This window comes from Bacillus rossius (assembly GCF_032445375.1).
Source record: "Bacillus rossius redtenbacheri isolate Brsri chromosome 4 unlocalized genomic scaffold, Brsri_v3 Brsri_v3_scf4_2, whole genome shotgun sequence".
Taxonomy (NCBI): domain Eukaryota; kingdom Metazoa; phylum Arthropoda; class Insecta; order Phasmatodea; family Bacillidae; genus Bacillus; species Bacillus rossius.
The window spans coordinates 36,621,346-36,630,838 of NW_026962011.1; the positions used below are offsets into that span (position 1 = coordinate 36,621,346).

General features: G+C 37.9%; 1 long non-coding RNA gene across 1 annotated transcript; it reads left to right on the plus strand.

Annotated features, from left to right (window-relative positions):
* Window positions 1-979: 979 nt before the first annotated feature.
* On the plus strand, window positions 980-5,271 carry LOC134542136 (uncharacterized). The gene is made up of 2 exons (XR_010076745.1): window positions 980-1,259; window positions 3,503-5,271. It is a non-coding gene; the product is annotated as an uncharacterized LOC134542136 (long non-coding RNA).
* The last annotated feature ends 4,222 nt before the right edge of the window (window positions 5,272-9,493 follow it).

Sequence of the window (9,493 nt, forward strand, 5' to 3'; positions counted from 1 at the left end):
TGATTTGAGGTATTCGGAAGGACTAGGGAAGTGTTTAGTGAAGTTCTCTCATTCTCTCTCTTGTAAGGTCGTTCAATCGTTAAGGAAGTAAAGAGATTATTGTTTTAAATTGTAATCCCGCTATTTAAATGTTCTTTAAAATGATGTTGAGTATTTGACTTTAAGAATAAAATAATTTTAATTAAGTATTATGTTATTTTGCAAAATCTCCTTAGTTCAGCTCTCACCAGACATCCTGTACGGGATGACGAACCTATGATCCTAGGTACAGTAAAGTATTTTATGAAGTTAAGACTAGTTGATGCCAAGCGAGTTGTTTCTATGTAAAGAGCTACGATTCTCGCCCCCCCCTCTGAAGGTGGATCGTGATAGAAATGGTGGTGGCACCGGCTAGGTGCCACGTGACAGAAATGGTAGAGTTCGCCGGATAGGTTCTATTTCTGGAGAGAGAGAGAGGTAGATTTTTATGTTTATTATTAAGTTAGTTTCAGCTTCTGATAGCAGGTTATTAAGAGTTTACTTGAGGAGAGGATTACGGAATTTTAGTCTATAGTGGAGGAAGTCTTTGAGATTTTTTTTTGACGTAACAGATGTTTATTTGAGGATACTTGTAAGGATAAAGTTTATAGTGATAAGTTGTTTTAAGTCGTTGAATTTATTGTAGATTTATATCGGGGATTATTACGTGAGGAGAATACGTTATAAGTTAAATGCTTATTAGAGATAATGCAAGTGGTTTAATTTAATTGAAATTAATTTTAAGATTGTAGGTTAAGAGAGTTAAAATTTAAAATAAAGTTTTTTTCGTAAATAGGAATTATTTTCAAGTGAAGTTTGTTTTGTTGTCGTGCGCGTAGGAGACGAGACGTACGAATTAAATCAGTCGAGGGAAGGATAAACGTTAGAAAGGAATTAAAGAGAAAACGAGAGTTTATGTAAAAGAGAGTTATAGAATTTATAGTGATGTTTTGTTTTAATTAGAAAAATGTTGAGAGTTGTTTCAGAACGACACGTCAGTGGACGTGGCAGAGTGAACACGTGACGGGGAGGTGCTGAGACCTAGCGGAGAACGGAGGAACCGCAAGCGAGGGTTGGCGCACCTGATGGAATTCGGTGACGTCACGGGCTCATACGGAGACGTGGACAGGCCGTGACCTTGTTTTGATCAGCTGTACGGTAACTTAGCGATAAGAAAATAGACTATTGGTTAAATAAATTTAAATTTAAGTGTGTTTTAGGAGAAGAGGAACTTTCAGTATGTAAGTAATTTAATTTAAGAAGTGTATGATGTATAGGCTAGAAGTGTTTCGTTGTAAGTTGTTTATGTTTTTGTTAGTTAAATTCTACCTCGGTTTTAAAAATATTTTTTTGGGATTTGTAAACATTATTAAGGAGGTACACTATAAAATCGATAAGCATTGAGAAAACTGGGAAGGCTAGATTTTGTGTGTAGAGGGAATTTACTCCAAAAGAACAGAGAGACAAAATTAATGTTTTCATTAGGGCGAGGGACCCTAAGGTGAGGCGTTGTGTCCCTGGGAAGAAAGGGAATTGTAGCGCAGACCATAGGAGATGGGCTGACTACGGAATTAAGGGTCAGGAGAATCCTGAGAGTTGTGAGTAGTTTGGGGCAGGAGTTCCCCATGGTAGTACCGAAGTGGCTATCCTGTATGGGATAGGGTACCATTTCAATGAAGTTTGTTGGTGGGGTTAGAGCCCCCTGTGTAGTGGGCCTATAGCAGATAGGCACTACAGTGAAATTTTTGGTTATTTTGTGAGGTAAATTCCCTGGAGGTTAAGTAAGATTGGATTCAGTTAGGAAGGAGGGAAATGAGAAACATTGCTGTAGAGAGTTAGTGTACTTGCCTAATGTGAAATTGAATTTTACTAAATTAATTTAGGAGAAAGTTTTGTTCGGTAAATAAATAATAATGGAAGATAGCTAGATAATTAATTAATTTTTTTGAGTAAGGTGTTTTAAGTAATGAAATAAAATAATGTGAAGAAGTTTGAATAATTGGGGAGGAATTTCTTTAAGAGTTTAGATAATTGTTTTTGAATTTATTGAGATATTCAGCCAGTGGAGTTTGAGTATGAGAGATACAGTGAGATTTCAAGGAAATTGGTTGTTTATTAATTAGGACGAATGAGATTTTATGATTTAGAGTCAGTAAGCATAGTTAAATTTACGACATAATATTTGTTGACAGTTTACAGTTATTAAGGAGAAAACAGAGTAATCTATTTATTTTTATTTTAAGGGTTTGAAGATAAGATTATGAATTTTTTTTTTGAAAGTTTCTTGGGCATGTTTGAATAATTTTTATTTGGATTTTAAGAATTTACAGAGAAAATTTAATTGATTTACATTAGTTTGGAAGTATGGAGGTTTAGTGTTCGATTAGCCCTAACTTGATGGTCGGATCTCAAAAGAATGCCGTAAAACCGATAGCCAATTGAGAGGAATGCGGTAGGCGCTTGTGTAGAGAGGGGTTGTGGGAAAACTCCTTGGGACTGATGGCAGATCAGGGGCCCTAAATAGTGTGTGATGCTGTAAAACCAGTGCAGGGAAAGCCTGGTATGCTTAAATTTTTGGGCACAGGTTATGTAAACCTGGGGTTCCATGGGATTTAGTCATGTTAGCTGCTGTGAGACATTAAGAGTTCCAGGCTCCATAGTAAAGTCAATGTAAATTTTTGTTTTCTTAAAATAATAAATTTGTTTTTAATTTTTTTTGAGATATTTGATTTGTAACAGTGAATACAGACCCCGAGGAATAAGAGTTGTCATGCTGTGAGAGGAGAAGGTGGTAGGCCTAAAAGGGTACAGGCACCACAGAGGTTATGTGCATTGCATAATTTAAATATAAGGAAACTTGAGAATTTGAAATTTTGTTGTTGGGTTGTACACCCATAAGAAGAGTATAGGCAGAATTTTTATTGTTATGAGATGTCTAATTTAATTGAAAAGAAGAAAGTTTAAAGATGCAAGGTAACATTATTATTGTAATAATTGAAAGAGATTAAGAGGTAGAGAGAAATAGGCAGTTTTTGTTTGTAAGTACTAAAGTTTACATATAGAAATTTAGTAACTAAGAATGAATAATAAGTTAAGTCTAGTGTAAAAGTTTTTTTTAAGTTTGTTAAGTTAAGAGTCACAAGTAAATTTTTTTTTAGAGAGAATGTCTTTGATAGGAAGTATTAGAAACTTATGGGAATTTTAGGGTAACATAAATAATGTAGGTAATGAATAATAAATATATGGTAGGTCTTAAGTTAAGATTAACATTTGAAGCAGAATTTAATTAAGAAGAAGGAAAATAAATAGGCCTAATGAAAAGAACAAAAAAAGGATTTTATGGTAAAGCATTTTTTTTAAGTAATAAACAATGAATAATAATGTTGTTTCAGGGTAATGTGTACTAATAATACAATTTTTTTTTAGGACCAAAGAACAGGAATTATGTAATTTAAATTAACATGTATTTTTGAAACTGTTACAGATTCCTTAAGATGAGCTGAGCAGCAGTCCAGTTTACAAGATGACAAGAGTTCGAGAGACAAGATACAAGATCACTGAAACAAGAGCCAAGACTGAAGATTCAAGAGAAGAGAAAGCTGGCAGCCATGGACTTACAAGTGGAGATTAATAAGGTCATGTAAAGTTTTATTTTTTTTTATGGAAGACAGTAACTGGAGTTTTTTTTTTGTTATAAACATTATTTACAGAACTTTTTAGGTTATAGTAATGTGATGGAACTAGTGAGTTGTGGTAGCTGTCAAAAAGAACTAATACCTTAAGTTTAATTTTTAAAGTTAATTTTCTTAATTTACAGAGGGATTAGTAGTTTTTTTTAAACCTTATTTAGGTTGGAATTTAAATACAATAGCTTATTATAAATGTGTACGAACAGTTCAAGTTCACAGTACTGATAGGTAGGTCAGATGATCTTATTGATTTTGATGATTTGTTGTTTTGAGTTGATTTTTAAGTGTTGTGAATTAGACAATGAAATAGTTCTGAAAACTTAAATTATTTCAAGCTAAGAAATAGTAAAGTTAATTGTAACTCAAAGGACACCAGAATTTAATTTTTTTTTGAATTAGTAATGTTTGAAAATTTTATACTTTACAAGAAAGGTTATAAACAAACAGATCGGATGGAACAAGGATGCAGTAAATCACAATTTCATTTAGAATTATTGATTTGCTTTTGAGGTTATGAAGGAAAAGTAGCTATAATTTAAAAATTTGAATAAAAATGGTTTTTTTTTAATTTGTTTGAAATAGAAAATTTAAAAGTTAATTAGTCATGATCTAGGTGGGTGATGGGGTGGGAATTGGCCACTCTTTTTCCCTATAACCTCCCTAACATGGCCTTCTATTACATCTAACAGAAAAAAAAAAAGAAGAAAAAGAAGACTTATTATTAGTTAGAATGTTTTTTTATGAAGATACCTGATGAACTTTTACTGTTTGGAAGAATAGAAGCAAGGTTAGTCAGATATTTTTACTCAGAAGAAGAAGAAGATAAAGCAGTTCTATGACTCGACAAGCCAGAGATTGGTGTTTCCCCTCTGCGCTTCTATTGACTACGTTGTTTACTCTCATGGGATAGCTGGTTCGGCACCATGGAGAGAGATTGGTGGGCATTGTGGTTGCCCCCAGAAGAAAAGAAGAGTAGAAGAGGTTATGGGTGGGTCATGTGAACTGACCTTCAACCCAGTTACTTCGTGGGGACTATTTGCTGTATAGAGAAGATCAAGACTCAAGAGTTAGGGAAAATCATTGGAGGTCATGTTTCCCTTCCTTAAGTTTTTCCTATCAAATTATTTGCCTGATTAGATTATGCTAAGGGTGGGATACTTTATGTTAGCAGTTGAATTAATTAATTTTATTTTTTTGTGTGTTTGCATCCTTGCCCATCGATTGCAGTTTAGTAGTTAGTTTTGTATTTGTCAGGCGTGATGGTAATGCCTGTTGATGATGTTTCAGAATTGTAATCTGTTCGTGATGAGGATGGCACAACTCCGAAGCAGATGTGGGGAGAAGTTGTGAGCTGCCCTGGAAGCCAGTCCAGTAGCTGTTGGAGTTGAGTGGTGTTTGCTGATGGCCAGCCCAGGGAGCTACTCTTCTCGACAACACTGACTTCGAGGAGTTGCACCAACCTTCACGAGATAAGAGTTTAATTAATTGAAACACTGTAAGGACACTTAATTTTTTTTGAAGAACGAAAGAAGTATGGTAATAAACGGAAACCGAAAAAAAAAAATAATAATAATTATCAAGAATTTGCACATTGTTTAACGAATACTGAGAAACTAAGAACAGTAATTTAATTTGTAAAGAGAGCTTCACTAACAGAACAATTTTTTTAGAATTGAGAACTCGAGCCTCTGAAGGTTCCTGTGAGAACAAACCAGATAAAAGTTTTACATTTAATTTTATGAATACTTGTTGTTTTAAAATAAATCTTATGCAGAATCTAGATGTATGTTCAGACAGCAAGGAACTAAGAAAATTATTATTTTTGTGAAATGAGGAATTTATAGTTATGGTTTAATGGAAAAAGACAATTTGTAATTTTGAGGTAGCTCGATGGGGCTCGAGCTCTGTGAGGGGAGGGTTATGTCGCGGGTTGAAATTTTGCAGGGTTGTTGAAATCAAATTTAGGGACTTTACTGACGGGACTCTGGGCTGGCTGCTCTGTTCACTCGTCAGCGCAAGTGGCGTGACCATGTAATTGGGGCACGGGGCCGGCGCGGCGCGCTGCGGGCTTGCAGAATTTTGTTTGTTTGTTTGGCCGCGCGCTGGCGCAGCCACGGGCCGCAGTTACTGGGGCGCGCTGTCGTAACAAGCCGCGCGGTGTGGCCTGCACATTGGGGTAGAGGGGGGGTAGTCTTCCCAGATGTTCTAGTTAGTTGTTTAGTAAATTTGACTTCAATAACGAGCTTTTGTTATGCTAGGCGCGGCAGGGCGCGCGAATTTAAGCGCAAGTGATTGGTGACTCGGGGCTCACTCAGGCGGAGGCTATGCGTCTCACCTGTGGTCACGAGTTGTTAGTTCGTTCGTGATGTAGGAATTCAGGCTCACTCAGGCGGAGGCTATGCGTCTCACCTGTGGTCACGAGTTGTTAGTTCGTTCGTGATGTAGGAATTCAAGCTTTCGGGCGGAAGCTATGGTCGACGCCAGAGGCCACGAGTCGTTTAATTTAAGTTAGGTCATAATGTAGTCGTCAAGCTTTCGGGCGGAGGCTATGGCCCTCGTCAGGGGTCACGCGTCATAGTTTTTAAAATGTAATGTTCGTTCGGGATTTCAAGGGCAGGAGAGGCCCCTACGTTATTTTTTTAAAGTAATCGATCAAGAAAGGCTTTTCGGAAAATGTGAGTATGGACTTATCTTTGTTTTAATTTTAAGTATTAATTATGATTTGAGGTATTCGGAAGGACTAGGGAAGTGTTTAGTGAAGTTCTCTCATTCTCTCTCTTGTAAGGTCGTTCAATCGTTAAGGAAGTAAAGAGATTATTGTTTTAAATTGTAATCCCGCTATTTAAATGTTCTTTAAAATGATGTTGAGTATTTGACTTTAAGAATAAAATAATTTTAATTAAGTATTATGTTATTTTGCAAAATCTCCTTAGTTCAGCTCTCACCAGACATCCTGTACGGGATGACGAACCTATGATCCTAGGTACAGTAAAGTATTTTATGAAGTTAAGACTAGTTGATGCCAAGCGAGTTGTTTCTATGTAAAGAGCTACGATTCTCGCCCCCCCCTCTGAAGGTGGATCGTGACAGAAATGGCGGTGGCACCGGCTAGGTGCACGTGACAATATATTTTAGTTTTGTCGTGTTATTTCGCCTCAGGCACTTCTAACTAGGTCAGTTTTATCTTCCACTATGCATCCTTCACGTTCATGACGGTCTCGTTTCTGTTCAAAAACAGCAACTGTTGAGAGCTCTGCCTCTACGTTCGCTCCAACGATTAAAATCTCAAGAGTGTCGTTGAGTGAGTTAAGAATGAATTAACACTGTCTGATTCCGCCGTCCCCTGAATCTATTCCCGGCTCGGTGGCCAGGGGGAACGTCTGTTGATGATTACCGAATAAATTGCGAGGACTGGCTCGGATTGGAACTGCGCAAGCGGACCCGAGGAAGCTGATTAGGTAAACTCCACAAGATTAGTTTCGGGAACTTCGCAGAGCGACCAAACAAGTTGCGTGCCGCCAGACATTTGCATTGTTCCGCGTCATCTTGTCTCGAGGAGAAGCAGGGCAGGTGGTGGTGGGGGTGGTGACTCGGAGAGGATCGTTATCAATTATCTGCCATCTCGCCTCAAGGTCGCTGCCCCTGGAAGGGTTAGAACCACCCCACCTCGCGTTTCCCACCTCCCCCACGTCATCAGGGGCATTCTCGCCTTTCCAGTCGAGATCACGAGATCACCCCTCCCCCCCTTTTCTCATCGTCCGTTAACAAGGCTCGGTTAATGAAGCTCCTCGCTCTAGACAGGTCGCCTATGCCACAGGGGAACCAATGAGGGCGGTGGATTGGATCAAGGAGCATAGAAGTAAACAGAGATCTCACTCCCAGGTTAAAAATAATTCTTTTTTTTCTCTCTCTCTATCTCTCTCTTTCTAATCGTCCACAAAAGATTGTGACCTTACCAACGACACAACATAAAATCAACAGAAATTTAGTTTTGTCCCGAAACTTGCAGAATTCCACGAGTTCAGGAAAGTTTGAGACATTTAAACTTTTTTAATAAAATATAGCCTGATTTGTGTTTCCAATTCTTAATGCTCATGGCAAAAAAAATGAGAGATTTTCACAAGATTTTATTACAGGCCCAAGTTTTTTTAATTCTTTGGTGATTTTAAACTAAGAATCTCAGGTTAATATAGTTGTTTCACTATATATATATATATATATATATATATATATATATATATATATAATTTCGGACGAAAGTTGTAGATAATATTTTTAGGTTTAATAATAAAAAGGAATTAATTTAATAGTTAACAAGGTACGGATTTTATGTTTTCTTTATATCTACCTCTTTTTTCCAACCCCTTGCAGCAATGTTTCGTCTTATAAAAAATTGTTTCAGACAAAGGTTTTAGATAAAAAAATATAATATTTACATACCCTTTGGAAGAATTCGACGGTGTGACTACGAACAGATATATGATTTTTTTGTCCTCCAAACCTTTTTTTCCATCCCTTGCAGTTATGGTTAGTCGTATCAAAAAAAATGTTTAGACATACGTTGTTTGGTATTTTCTGTACGAGTTATAAACAGATGTGATATTCATCATATTATGGAAGTTATAGCGATTTTTCGGTTTTTCAAAAAAAAAAAAAAACTTTCCCCATTTCTACCCCTTTGGTCGGATATTGCCTATTAACGAACTCGACAGAGATTTTCTATTATTATATTTCATATATCAGTTCGGAAGATATTTCTGAAAATTTGCGGCAGTTATCGTGTACCTAAAATTGTGATATATATACATATATATACATATATATAGGGGCCTATATAAACTTTTGTTTTGACGATGGTTTTGGGGTTTATGATTCATGAAACATAAAAAAAACTATAAAAAGGTTTTTCCGGAAGTCATACCATAGTCACGGCTATCTACCTATTAAAAAAAAGAACACCAATCTGAAGGTCTAACATATGATTTTTTGCGCCTTTATTTAAAAACATTTATTAAATGGTTTCCTCAACACTTAAATGTATTAAAAGTCAAAATAAACATATTGTTACGATTTACTGCGGGTTCGTAAAATATAGCCCAATTAAAGATTTTTATCACACACAGTTTTATTTATAGCCACGATTTACTTTACTAGCTAATAATCTAAAAATGCCAATTAATCAATTGTACTTAAAAAAATGTTGCTTCCTCCAGTCACTCGTTTCTCACAATCCACACACCTAGCTGGGCCGCTCCTCTGGCGCAACTCTCGCCGCAGCACCCCTCGTGGTCCTCCGTCGCAGGACTCCGTTGCCGCACTCCACCGCCGCCGTCGCACTTCCCCTTCGCCGAGATCCCACTCGACGCCTCGCTCGGAACTTCGCTCGGGACTCCACCGCACCCGCGGCACTATCGCCCAGAAACGTCGCCGCGGGAAAACTCCCGACTCCACTCACTCACTCAGTCACTCCCTGCCCTGGAACCTTCGTCCAAGGACTTCGCCACTCTGCCGCACCCGCGGCACTATCGCCCCGGAAACTCCGCCGCGGGAAGGCTGCCGCCTGAACTCTCTCTCTCTCTCTCTCTCTCTCTACTCCACTGACCCCCCTGCCCTGACGTCCTCGGGCATATATATAGGCCCCGGCGCAATTCCAGAACTCACGAGAGCGGCCGGGGCCAGTCGCGTCATTCCGAGCCGTCCCGACGGCAGAAATCTCTCGAAAACACGTGTCGGCGGCTCGCGTAACTCCGCAGCTGTCAGGTTTCGGATGTCAAACTAACAGTGCT